This window comes from Aulonocara stuartgranti (assembly GCF_965226115.1).
Source record: "Aulonocara stuartgranti genome assembly, chromosome: 3".
Lineage (NCBI taxonomy): Eukaryota > Metazoa > Chordata > Actinopteri > Cichliformes > Cichlidae > Aulonocara > Aulonocara stuartgranti.
Window position 1 is genome coordinate 49,695,236 of NC_138941.1, and position 14,457 is coordinate 49,709,692.

The 14,457-nt window shown below is 41.7% G+C and overlaps 2 long non-coding RNA genes across 2 annotated transcripts; both read left to right on the plus strand.

Moving 5' to 3' along the window:
• The first annotated feature begins 1,584 nt into the window (after positions 1-1,584).
• On the plus strand, positions 1,585-3,870 carry LOC309703330. The gene is made up of 4 exons (XR_014275854.1): positions 1,585-1,698; positions 2,461-2,549; positions 3,368-3,491; positions 3,616-3,870. It is a non-coding gene; the product is annotated as an uncharacterized lncRNA (long non-coding RNA).
• A 6,269-nt stretch (positions 3,871-10,139) lies between these two features.
• LOC309703331 lies at positions 10,140-14,109 on the plus strand. Its single transcript, XR_014275855.1, has 4 exons — positions 10,140-10,227; positions 11,046-11,169; positions 11,288-11,755; positions 12,577-14,109. It is a non-coding gene; the product is annotated as an uncharacterized lncRNA (long non-coding RNA).
• Positions 14,110-14,457: the final 348 nt, after the last annotated feature.

The following is a 14,457-nucleotide window of genomic DNA, read 5'->3' on the forward strand; positions in this document are numbered from 1 at the left end:
CCGTTCTCCTTAGATTGCAGTCTGTCCAAAATGCGGCAGCACGCCTTTTGACAGGTAGCAGGAAATTTTCCTCCATCACTCCTGTGATGAAGTCTCGAGGCGACCCTGCATTTGCCGTAGCTGACCCAGTCTCATGGAACAGTCTTCCTGTTGTTATCCGGGCGTCTGACTCTATGCCATTGTTTAAATCATGGTTAGAGACTTCTTTTTTAAATATTGCTTTTCCATCTAGCTAATATGTGGTGTGTCTTGACACATTTCTATTTATTATGCTTTTATTAACTATTAACTACTTTTATGTATTATGATTGTCATGGTTTTATATTCAATACGTGCCAGGTCCTTTCATTTCTCTTTCCCTCTCCCATCTCCTTTTTCCCATCTTATTTTGTCAAGCACCTTGGTTTTTAGTGTGCTTTATAAATAATGTTTATTATTATTATTAAGTAAATACTGCACTCCCACCGTAAAGCCAGCCACAAAAAACTCTCCATTCACTATTCACTCAGATCACTCAGCGTCATAGCTCAGCATCAGTTATACAGTACAAGAAATTCAAAAGGGAAAAGATTCAGCGATTTCAGTTTCCAGTAAAAGTTATGAGAATTTTTAAGCATTTATTTTCAGTCCAATAATATTTTCAGGAATGTGTGTACATGTTACCCCCTAGCCACCGTCACCTCAGTCAGATCCAAGTCTACCAGGACACAATTGATTGATAAATAAATCATCTATAAAAAGAAAAATAAGTGCCCAGATAGAAAAAAATGAAACTGACAGTCAGGTAAGAACATCTCCACCAATCCAGCAACAAACAGAATGGAAAATATAGATAATGTCCAGTGAAATGTATTACAATAAAATGTTTGATACAGCTGCTTAGACTGATGTCAAATATTAGCGCCCATGTAGAAGTGACATTTTGTCTATTTCCTGTACAAAATCATGCATAAGTGGGAGCTCCACTTGCCCACAGTGTTGGGCCCACATCTGTTCTACAGTCTGCTGTGTGGGTTCACCTAAAGAGTCCCTACACAGGTCCTATGAAGACCTGTTCCAGCTGGCTGTTGGAGAAAGGCAGGATTCTGCAACAGGGAGAGGAGGATGATCACCAGCAGCAGCAGCTCCTGCCATGTCATCCTGAGGTTGGACAGGACACCCTGGGTGCTCTGCAGGTTCTAATTTAGGAAAGAGTGGCTCTAAGTCACTGAGACACAGAGAAAGTGTTAGAGGGCTCAATATTAAGGCTTTCACAAATCGGTAACCTACTTTGGCATTTTGGGTGAACCAAAAAACAACTTGTGTGTTAATCTCTTAAAAAGATTTTTATGTTCAATAAATAAAAAAAACATTTACATTAATCAATAATACTGTTAAACTGAAGCCAAAGTCACCACCACCACCAGCCCTAGCTGTGTCTGTGCATTTTTTTTTCCAGTGACTACATATTTTCTATTCCAAAAAAAAAGCTCCCAGCCCTCACACCAAGATGGATGAGGTAACTTTATGCAGCAAATATGTTATTATAAGTCTACAAAGAATTTCCGCTCTAACTCACTGAACAAAACTTAGACCTCCTCCTTCAGCTCAGTTTATATTTAAGGAAGTCAGTCCAGGTCCCCACTAGCTGTCTTGGGTCTTCTGCTGTATAAATCTGTAACAACACCAGTTCAGCTGGTTTTCAGAAAACAAGGGGTGGTAAGAATTTTTTCATCTTTCATCTTTATCAATCTTTCAATATTTATTTTAGGTGATTGTAGTCAGTTTTTGTGTACAATTTATATTAGTATATAAAAATACTCTGTTTGAAAGTCCTGTCTGCATGTGTGGACACATTCTGTTATGGTGGTAGGGTATTTATGTACCTGAGTTTAGGAGTTTCAGTGAATCTCAGGTTTTAATCTTACTTATGCACTATGTATTTAGTAGTTTTGACTATTTTTTAAATATTTTCTGGAACTACATTATAACAAAAACAAAATAATACTCATAATATTGTGACAGTATGTGTGGACACATTCTGTCATGGCCTCAGCGTATTTGTGTATCTGAGTTTTTATCAAAATTTTGTTGCAGTTCAAACCTCTGTGGTATGTAATTGTAACTTTTAGTACCAAGAAAGTTTGTGTGACTCTATGTTAATAGAGTTCATTATTAGGGTTTAAGGAAGTCAGTTCAGGGTTAATTAATAGGCTGGTGTCTACATGATGGTCCCTACAGCTGAATAAACAAAAGCTGTACCCATAAAATGGGTATCAAAGAGTTTTTTTAAATTTATTTTTGTATCGGTGATGGTGGCAAGACTGTTCATGCTGTATGATCCCTGTTCAAAAGGTTTTTTCAGTGAATCACAGAAAATCAGTCCAGCTTAAAAGCTCTGCTTATTTTACCACAACAATTATGGTGATGAGAAATGGGATTTCTCACATGAGCTTCTTCTCTGCTTTTGTTTTAATCCAGGAAAACCTGTGCCGGTGCAGGGAGTCTGAAAGAGTGATTAGAGTCACTACTATAATCTTAATTGATAAAGAATCCAGTGTGGAGAGCAGGTGAGACCAACTTGACTTTTTTTTATTGCACTATCAGTTTTTTAAAGACAAATAATTTATTTTAAGATATTTTAAATTGCTCTGTGTTTGGTAAGAGGGTCTGCCATTCAAAGAAACAGTTCTTAAAAATAGTTGTTTTTGGCTCATCACCTGAGGACAGATGCAGGATGACAGCTTTGTGGGTTACGTAAGTGGCAACCTATTGGAGATGAATTCACAAATAAATATTGGTTATCACTGATAATCTAGAGATAAAGGTGGATACTACCTGGAACTAAAATCCAAGGCAGAAAATCTGGTTCAAATTAAGTAAAATCAAACTAGTCTAAATGAAAGAAAAAAAAAGCAAGAAAGAAGTTTATTCCATTTGATGGAAGTTTTCCCTTCTAGCAAACAAGATGCAGTTGTAGTGGGCAAAACCTTATTGCAAGAAATCATCTGAAGACAGGGAATTTCAGGCAAGCTCAGTAGTGATACTGAAGCAGCTTTTGCCACCACATCTTTTAAAAAAGTGATTAGATAGACATCAGACATCACTGTGCTAGAACTGGGAAGTAGAAAGAGAGAATGCTTCTGTAGAGACTAAACCAAGCAAATGTTGTTCAGAAAGAGGACTCAGCGAGCTAAGAGCCTTTCCTCTAGTGTTAATGCACATGAGAACTAGTGTAAAAGTTACCATGGTCTCAGCCCTTTTAAGTTTGGGTAGCCAGCAAATATGGGTATAAGGCCCCCAGGAAACCCTCTTTGAACCACAGAACAATGTGAAGAAGATTAGTTGTGCTATTGTGTAACTGTCATCTCCTCTGTCCTCTCTCCAGAGCAGGTTAAAACAGTCCTTCCACAACCAGCCCAAACAAACCTACACTCTCAGCCCAGCATACTGTGTCCTGATCGGAGCTATCCAGGAACTACTGATAACACAGACAGCAGTTAAGGTCAAAGGTAATCCCACTTGGCAGTTGGATTTCTCAATGACAGTAATAACTCATAGGGTTGAAAAATTTCCACATTGATGTTGAGAAAGACAACAAATGTGTACAATTTACTCTGCCGTTTCAACCTACAGCTTTGTTGGAATGATGAAAACGTGCCCTCCGTCAACTAGAGTGAGCCTTCCTCCTAAGTCACATACAGATCACAAACAGGGGATGGAATGCAGGCAATTGTTTAAGCGATTAGGATGCTGTTGCTTGAGTGGTTCAGCATGTTTTCTGATTGCAGTGGCTATTTGTTTGACCTGTCTGGTCATTTTTACACGTGATAAACAGTCACATGACTTTCCAAACATTGCAGATACAGGAAAGGCTTGTAAAACTTGTTCAAGGCAGGTGTCAGAAATCTTAAGGCTGAACTGCCATGGACATCGGCCACTGAGTCGGCGTTTATTGCATTAAAACAGGACTTATCCAGATCGGCTGATCTTGCTATCCCTAATTATGAACAACCCTTCTATCTTGATGTTTCTGAAACACACGGGATAGCTAATGGGGTGTTGTTTCAGAAAAAAGGGGGAGGAAGAGATGTACTTATGTACGTCAGCATCAGGCTGAATCCATTAGAGACAAGGCACCCGAGATGCACTCAGCATGCCATTGGGGTGTCAAAAATTATACAAAAGACAGCACATATAGTGAGGGACCATCCGTTGAAGGTGCTGACCACCCACAGTGTGGTGGCATATGTTAACTCACAAGCCTTCACCATGACACCTCTTACACAACAGAGAGTGTGTAAAGTTTTAGACGCTCCTAACTTGACCTTCACACATGAAGGAATTAACATGGCAGATTTAATGGAGTCAGGAGGAGAACATCATGACTGCGCAAAGAGAGCTGAAGTGGACGAGAAGATAAGAGAAGACTTGAAAGCAGAACCTCTGACAGGAGCTGAAGATTGGTTCACTGATGGATGCTGCTACAGGGATGACGAAGGATTAAAAGCAGGCTACGCGGTAGTTTGCAGAAAAGGGGCTGCATTTGAAGTGAAGGAGGCTGGAAGACTTGAAGGGCAGCAGTCAGCCCAAAGAGCAGAAGTAATTGCTCTAAGTCGAGCTTTGAGACTTGCAAAAGGAAAAAGGGTCAACACACTGCAAAAACTCAAAATCTTACCAAGTATATTTGTCTTATTTCTAGTCAAAATTATCTCATTACACTTAAAATAAGACACAATCAGCTACAGGGCAACATTTCAGTAAGCTAAAGGAACTTGTTTCAAGACAGTGAATCTTGAAACTAGAGAAAAACTAGAGATTTTTCACTTGTTCCACTGGCAGATTTTTTCACTTAATACAAGATATTTTAGCTTAAAATAAGTGAAAAAAATCTGCCAGTGGAACAAGTGAAAAATCTCTAGTTTTTCTCTAGTTTCAAGATTCACTGTCTTGAAACAAGTTCCTTTAGCTTACTGAAATGTTGCCCTGTAGCTGATTGTGTCTTATTTTAAGTGTAATGAGATAATTTTGACTAGAAATAAGACAAATATACTTGGTAAGATTTTGAGTTTTTGCAGTGCATTTACACGGACTCAGCTTATGCCTTTGGAGCGGCTCATGTGGAGCTGGCCCAATGGAGAAGAGCAGGATTCAGGACAGCAGATAACGCACCAATCTGCCACAAAAAGGAAATGGAGGAACTTGAGCAGGCCTTGGGAGATCCAGAGGAGGTGAGCATCATAAAATGCAAAGGCCACTCCTCAGGGACCGGCCTGATGGCCAGAGGAAATCAGGAAGCCGATCGAGCTGCAAAAGAGGCAGCGGGTTATAAAGCATCACGACAGATGGTACAAATAACGGTGGAAGAAGAATTAGGAGTTAACATGCTAGAGGAAGCCAGGAAGGCCCAAGGGGAGGCCGCCCCAGAAGAGAAGGGGATCTGGAAGAGTCGAGGAGCCTGGGAAGAAGGAGGTCTCTGGCGAGGACCTGATGGTCGACCAGTGTTGACAGCCAACTTGGCAAAACAGAAGATTGCCGAAGCGCACGGCCTTGGACATGTAGGTGTCGCCCAGATGGGGAGACATCTGTGCCATTGGTGGCATCCCTTTTTGAAGGATATGATCAAGGAGAAGGCTAGGACGTGTCTGATCTGTGGGAGGCACAATCCGAAGCCAGTGATTAAACCAGAGGCAGGTAAGTTCCCCATTCCAGAAAGACCAGGTGAAGAGATTGTCATTGACTTCACTGACATGATTGATCCAGGCCCAGGAGGAGTTCGATATCTACTGGTAAGCGTAGATGGTTTGACGGGCTGGCCTGAGGCATGGCCTACCAAGAGGGAGGATGCAAAAAGTGTGATTAAGTGTTTAATCAATCATTACATCCCCCGGCATGGTTTCCCTAAGCGGATTAGGTCCGACAATGGGACTCATTTCAAAAACAAAGATTTGGCAGAGGTAGAACAGAAGCTGGGGTTGCAACATAGATTTGGCACGGTATATCACCCCCAGTCGCAGGGAAAGGTAGAAAGAATGAATCTAAACCTGAAGAATAAAATTGCTAAAATTTCTGCTCACACGGGGCTAAATTGGGTAGCAGCCCTGCCAATTGCATTGATGATAATAAGATGTTGTGTTAATCAATCCACAGGTTTCACACCATATGAGCTGTTGACAGGACGACAGTTTCCAGGTCCTTGGACAACAGTTCCGGCGGAAGAAAGTGTAAAAAGTAACAGAAAACATATTGAATGTTGGAAAGAATTAAAAGCTCTTAAGATAAGATAGAACTTTATTAATCCCTCGGGTGGGTTCCTCTAGTTTCACACAACAGGTTGGAGAAGGGGTGAAAGCGGAGGACAGGTCCATCCCCGATGCCAAGGCGGTGTGGCTGAAGGTCATTAAGCGAAAGTGGAGAGACCCGAGGTGGACCGGACCCTTCGAAGTAACTGCCCGAACCACCAGTGCTGTCCGTCTGAAGGGGAAAGGGGAGACCTGGTTCCATTGGTCTCAGTGTGCAGTCGCGGACGAGAGCTTGCTGGAGCTAGCCTCCACCCCATCGACGCAGGGGGGAACATAGAGGCAGAATAATCCTCTCTCCCCCTGTGCCACGGTCCTCCTCAGTAGTCAAACCTGAGTGAGGCGAAGAAAGAAGAGGAGCATCACGCGCCAAGGAGGAATCCATTCCAGGCTCTTAAATAGGCTAGGGCTCTAGTCTAAAGTATTTGATAGTTTAAAGGAATCGTAATAGTTTTGTATGTTACTCGCATATTTTTATACTCATAACTTTATACTCTTCTTTTTGTAACTATCTTTTTAGTATAGAGTAAAAGTAAACGAGCCTGGGAACAGTCATCATGAAATTGTGGGAAAATTGGAGAATAACGGGGGTGTTGGGGTTAATAAGTGTTATAACGTGTTTCTTTGTTTTTTGGCAGACAGGTGAATTGCCCAGACGCAGAGGTCTATCCGCTCCAGAGCCCGAACCGATCAAATCGTCGAAAAAAGTCAAGCGTGCGGTTGGTTCAGGTGGGGATGATGGGTGTCTCAAAGCCAGTGGCGGAGTCGAGTTTGGGTATGTTAATGGCTCCACGACAGCGTTCACATTCGATTTGTGTGAGGTAATTAAATGCTCGGGTGACGGGAATAGCTGGAGAACATATAATGTGTGGGTTTGTTATCATCCAATGATGTGTTACCCTAAGTCGGTGTGGGGCCCATCATGGGATAGTGACATCTACACCTATGTAACGGATCAGTGGTGTTCTTGGCAGGATGTGGTCGCGTGGACAGGGGTAGGATGGCAGCCAACAGTGCCACCGGCCCTTGAAGGAATAGCTATTCAGAGAGATTATTCTGTTACAAATAACCCTATTACTCTTTCCCTAGGACCATGGAGTGAACTCCCTGAACCTGGGTTTGATGGAGGTGCGTTTTATTTAGTAGTAGGGGTAGATAAAGTAGGGACAGATCCATTCGGGTTAATTCGGGTGAATTTATTTAATCCCAGGTCTAAACCGCTGGGAAATGACTCAGCACTGAATCTCACGGTGCAAATGGATCCCTTAGAGACAGTTACTTACAAGGATTCAGAAGAGAAATGGTTTGTTGCCACTGATTATACTAGGTTAAAACCTCAGGAGTTGATAGAGCGTGCCACAGGTTTTGGAGATAGGAATCTTTGGTTAGATTGGGTGGCTCAAAATGCTAAGGAGCAGGAAGTGGTGGATTGTGTTGCTTGTGCTACCGCTCGACCTCATTTGTTTACTGAACCCGCTCCTCTGTATCCAGAGGATGAGTGGGGATATAATTGCATGCTGAGATTAACTAGAGAGGCGGTGGACACAGGTAACTGCACCACTGTGTCAGGTTTATATCCGCCAATTGATAAACGTACACAACCAGGTTCATTCACACCAAAACGAGATAATTATACATGTTTTGAGTTCTCTACAGACAGAGTGAGATTTAGGCTAGGAAGGATTGATCCAAGCTGGTGTCAGAGGACAATCACAGGTAGGACTACCAATGATGTAAGTGACCCAAGCACAATTATAGGCACCTGGGCGAGAGGTGGGCTATATTATTATTGTGGGGAGTATACCCTTTTGGTGCAGGTTCCCTTGGGGAGTGTGGGAACGTGTGCTCTGGTGCGCCTAGCTGCACCTTTGATGCTCATAGGCAGTAGGCTAGAGACAGTTCCACAGCGAGGCGCGGATGTGTCTACAGCCAGACGAAGGAGAGCCACAGGGGGTATCCACAGGTATGATCCAACACGGGACTCGCCAACCTGGATAGACTCAATAGGAGTTCCCAGAGGAGTTCCAGATGAGTATAAGTTAGTTGATCAGATAGCGGCCGGGTTTGAAAGTGTGGTTTTGTGGGTGACTCCAAATAAAAACGTTGATCGCATTAATTATGTTCATTATAATGTGTTGAGACTCTCTAATCTCACTAGGGACGCGGTGGAAGGTCTTGCAGAACAATTAGGTCCGACGTCGTTAATGGGAATCCAAAATCGAATGGCGCTGGACATGTTATTGGCTGAGAAGGGAGGCGTGTGTGCGATGTTTGGGGATTTATGTTGCACCTTTATTCCCAACAATACAGCTCCGGACGGAACGGTCACGCGGGCGCTGGAGAATTTGAAAGCGTTATCTAGAACCATGCATGAGCAATCAGGCGTGAACTCGAGGCTGGGAGACTGGTTCACATCTGTTTTTGGGCAATATAAGGGATTGTTTATGTCTGCCATGTTTTCTCTTTTAGTTTTTCTAGGTTTATTGCTGATCGGGTGTTGTCTCATTCCTCTGGTGAGGCAGGTGTTGGGTAATCTGGTGAGCAGGGCCATAGCTTCTGGTTCAGCTGGGTCAGCTGGTCCGGAACATATGATGCCGTTGCGAGAAGCCGCTTGGACGGAGGAGTGACACAATATCTCTAAATGTTGGCCTTTTTTCTAAAGGCCAAAGAGGAGGAGTGTGATCAGGAGATATTTTATTTTGTATTCTCATAATCAGTTATCATTGATTAATCATTTACCATTGTTGAATCTGTTGACAGAATAATCTTTTAATTACATCTGTGTTACTCTGAGCAAATATTAATGCACACTGACTGTTTATTGAGGTTCTGTATCATTCTTGTTATCTGCTTAAGTTGTTGCACTTTAGTGCAGTCACACCGTTCAGACCCACCAGTCCTGTTGGGCCCAGGCCCGTCTGCGTTTAGTTCTGCACGTACGCCGGCCTGTAACCACATGCACGCACTTATGTAACACACGCACGTTCACCTACACACTTAGTAATAATAGGAGGGTCGTCTGAGGACAGTTTCTCTGATAGATACACTTTCACAAAATGCACAATGTAATACACACTTGTTTTTCTCTTAAGAGTAGCAGTTGATGTCTATATAAGGGAAAACTCTTTGATAGGCGGGGAATTGTTATCATTTGTGATCATTTCCAGTAAAGATCCAACTGTGATGTCATAATGGCAATATAAGGAGACGGGATGGTCCAGTTGACGAAGGATTGTATTGCAAATTGTCTTTCCCACACTGACTGCGCAAAGTGTGTAATAAAGATCACTATTTTTTGACACCTACTTCGGCCTGGGCTTGCTTTCTTCTCTTCCCTAAATCGAACGAACCATAACAAACTACATTATAACAAAAACAAAATAATACTCATAATATTGTGACAGTATGTGTGGACACATTCTGTCATGGCCTCAGCGTATTTGTGTATCTGAGTTTTTATCAAAATTTTGTTGCAGTTCAAACCTCTGTGGTATGTAATTGTAACTTTTAGTACCAAGAAAGTTTGTGTGACTCTATGTTAATAGAGTTCATTATTAGGGTTTAAGGAAGTCAGTTCAGGGTTAATTAATAGGCTGGTGTCTACATGATGGTCCCTACAGCTGAATAAACAAAAGCTGTACCCATAAAATGGGTATCAAAGAGTTTTTTTAAATTTATTTTTGTATCGGTGATGGTGGCAAGACTGTTCATGCTGTATGATCCCTGTTCAAAAGGTTTTTTCAGTGAATCACAGAAAATCAGTCCAGCTTAAAAGCTCTGCTTATTTTACCACAACAATTATGGTGATGAGAAATGGGATTTCTCACATGAGCTTCTTCTCTGCTTTTGTTTTAATCCAGGAAAACCTGTGCCGGTGCAGGGAGTCTGAAAGAGTGATTAGAGTCACTACTATAATCTTAATTGATAAAGAATCCAGTGTGGAGAGCAGGTGAGACCAACTTGACTTTTTTTTATTGCACTATCAGTTTTTTAAAGACAAATAATTTATTTTAAGATATTTTAAATTGCTCTGTGTTTGGTAAGAGGGTCTGCCATTCAAAGAAACAGTTCTTAAAAATAGTTGTTTTTGGCTCATCACCTGAGGACAGATGCAGGATGACAGCTTTGTGGGTTACGTAAGTGGCAACCTATTGGAGATGAATTCACAAATAAATATTGGTTATCACTGATAATCTAGAGATAAAGGTGGATACTACCTGGAACTAAAATCCAAGGCAGAAAATCTGGTTCAAATTAAGTAAAATCAAACTAGTCTAAATGAAAGAAAAAAAAAGCAAGAAAGAAGTTTATTCCATTTGATGGAAGTTTTCCCTTCTAGCAAACAAGATGCAGTTGTAGTGGGCAAAACCTTATTGCAAGAAATCATCTGAAGACAGGGAATTTCAGGCAAGCTCAGTAGTGATACTGAAGCAGCTTTTGCCACCACATCTTTTAAAAAAGTGATTAGATAGACATCAGACATCACTGTGCTAGAACTGGGAAGTAGAAAGAGAGAATGCTTCTGTAGAGACTAAACCAAGCAAATGTTGTTCAGAAAGAGGACTCAGCGAGCTAAGAGCCTTTCCTCTAGTGTTAATGCACATGAGAACTAGTGTAAAAGTTACCATGGTCTCAGCCCTTTTAAGTTTGGGTAGCCAGCAAATATGGGTATAAGGCCCCCAGGAAACCCTCTTTGAACCACAGAACAATGTGAAGAAGATTAGTTGTGCTATTGTGTAACTGTCATCTCCTCTGTCCTCTCTCCAGAGCAGGTTAAAACAGTCCTTCCACAACCAGCCCAAACAAACCTACACTCTCAGCCCAGCATACTGTGTCCTGATCGGAGCTATCCAGGAACTACTGATAACACAGACAGCAGTTAAGGTCAAAGGTAATCCCACTTGGCAGTTGGATTTCTCAATGACAGTAATAACTCATAGGGTTGAAAAATTTCCACATTGATGTTGAGAAAGACAACAAATGTGTACTATTTACGTTTCAACCTACAGCTTTGTTGGAATGATGAAAACGTGCCCTCCGTCAACTAGAGTGAGCCTTCCTCCTAAGTCACATACAGATCACAAACAGGGGATGGAATGCAGGCAATTGTTTAAGCGATTAGGATGCTGTTGCTTGAGTGGTTCAGCATGTTTTCTGATTGCAGTGGCTATTTGTTTGACCTGTCTGGTCATTTTTACACGTGATAAACAGTCACATGACTTTCCAAACATTGCAGATACAGGAAAGGCTTGTAAAACTTGTTCAAGGCATTCCCTTTCAAAGAGTTCCAACCCCTTCTCTAGTCCTGAGGTTATCAAAAATAACTTGTGGCTACAGTACGCAAATTTCACAGTCACTTCACTAACAAATTACTCATGCACATTCTGTATGGCAGCTAGACCGCTTATTATGGTGACACCGGTTCCTGACACCTCAGAAACCTGTACATCAGATCCTCATTTCTCTAGTAACAAGTAGTCTTTCTCTTGGCTCTCAGCGAAGGCGGTTGCACTTTTCTCCTCTCCTCCTCACCCTTATCTTCCCTGCTACCCTGCTTAGCCTCTATGTCCTTGTCTTGTCTTGTGTGCATTACTTTCCCTGGAACAGTCTCTCACTGTCGTTCTCTAAAACCTAACAGAGAATTATGGATTTGATCAACTGGTCTCTGAATGCTATTGACACCCTTTTCTCAACGAGAAGTCGGGGCTCGGGAGAGCCTGAGTGCCCTGAAGGGACTTTCCCTGCCGGATACACGATGGACGGGTGGCAGAACTGGAGGGTCATATGCCTGGCGGGACTGTCGATCGAGGACGTTGAGGATATCTACCTATTCGGAACCATGATAACAGGGTTCATGCTGATTGGAGTTGGCTTAGCCCTGGTTTATCGGAGAAATAAGAGAGCAGAACCATAAGCACTCACTCATCCCCCCTCCCTTTCCAACGCCTTCGATGCTTGCTGCCCCCTGGGAACACGAGGCGGGTCCGGGCCCGCGCTGTCGAAGAGTGGGGCGATGTATTACGTCGCCCCTGGCTTAATGACGGCGCCGTTGCAGGATGGCTGCTGTGTGGCTGGGGTTACTCCTCATCCCCTACCCATCCCTGTGGCTTGTCATGTCTTCCATAATGTTGTGCTGTGGACATTTATGTGCTTTTGTGCAACGCTACCGATCTCCGACTTGTAACCCCATGTGATGTCTGTGTTATGTGTGTAAGGTCAGGGAGGGGGGGTTTCCCATCTCGCTGCAGGGCAACCTGCTTGTGACAAATAAAGCTTCATTCATTCATTCATTCAATAGCAATTATATCTGTAAGTTCCTCTGTGATATATACTATACAAATTCTAAAACATCATCCAAAATGTCCAAATTTTGTGGTCATTTCATTCCATCAACGGATTTCATTAAGCCTCCAATACTCTTTGAACCACCACAGAATGTATTTATACCGTCCGAGCTAAATGTAACTGATTGCTTTATCTTTTCCTACGGCACCACTGATGTGGGCACAGTAAATACCAGTTGTAAATACCTCTGGGATGTTCGCAACCACTATAGCAGCAGTGATGGTGCGCTGTTATATAAGACTAATTACGAAACTACAGTAAAAATTACAAAAGACTGCATGACCTGCAGCCGCTCTGAGTTGGTAGCAAAGCGCCCATTTGTCACTTCGTTGCAAAATCCAGATCAAATAGCAGTTGGTGTATGGTGGCTGTGTGGAAACGGACGGCTGCGATCGGTCTTACCTCAAAATTGGAAAGGCACTTGCATCAGAGTTAAATTAATACAAGAAACCATGATTTATCCACACGTTCAATCGCAGGCAATACCCCTTCACAGCAGGTTTAAACGTTCCACTCACATCTTTGAGGATGACTCTAAAGTGTATATAGACTCCATAGGTGTCCCTCGAGGGGTCCCTGATCAGTATAAAGCACGTAATGAAATTGCTGCTGGATTTACATCATGGATTCCATATGGATCTGTGATAGAAACCAACATAAACACAGCATGGATAAATTATATCTATTACAACCAGCAGAGATTTGTTAATTTCACTACACATGCACTCAAAGCTCTAGGAGAACAAATGCATGCAACTAGTCTCATGACATGGCAGAACAGAATTGCGCTTGACATGTTGTTAGCTGAAAAGGGCGGCGTGTGTGTGATTTTCGGTGATGCGTGTTGTACCTTCATCCCTAATAATACTGCTGCTGATGGCTCTTTTACAGTAGCACTCAACAAATTGGAAAAATTGGCTGATGAACTTAAAGAGAATGCCGGCACAGAAATATAAATTTTTAAATGGTTTGAGAGCATTTTCGGGAAAGGGAAAGCCTTGCTATTGTCACTCATGACGGGTGTCATTGTAGCTTTAGCTCTCTTAACACTGTGTGGATGCTGTGTCATCCCCTGTGTTAGAGACCTGACTGTAAGAACCCTTTGCAAATCTGTATAAACAACAGGTTGATACAGAATGAACGAATGATTTAATTTCATTGTTTTATGATACATTTATGTAAACCCTAGCTGTGTAAGCAGTTTTTATGGATTTTTTTTATTGCTATTAGTTTTCTATTATTATTTTACTATTATATTACTATTATTGTTCATCATTATTCCTATTATCTCTACTACATACACATTTTATCTCATAAGAGTGATTAAAAATAATCAAAAGGTTGTAAATGATGACAATGTGATGAAAAATTTGTATTTTACTCAATTCATCAAAGCTCTGTGTACTACACATATGTAGTTATACCTGTCTTATACAAGGAACATTTATGCAAAAATGTAAAAAAAAAAAAAGTATATATACTTCATTAGCATGTGCAAAGTTCTTTCAATAAATCTCAGAAAATCTGTTAGAGTTTGTATTGTTGATTGTCATTTATGCTTAGAAATATTTAACCATAGATGCTTAGAGGTGTATAATCAATTGTGTAGTGATAAGTTGTGTGATCTTTAACAGGCTACAGAGGCTTGGTGTGTATTCCACACTAGAATGCACACCTACATCCTGGGAGCATGGGAAAGTTCGTACCTTGTTTAATTGTTTTATGGTAGGATTAACATAGTTACGTCTGTTCTAGTCTAAGTGCTTTTTGTGTATAAATGAACTGCTGGACTTCCTTACGGTGTTATCTAGGATGAGGGGGGGTTTACCCTCTT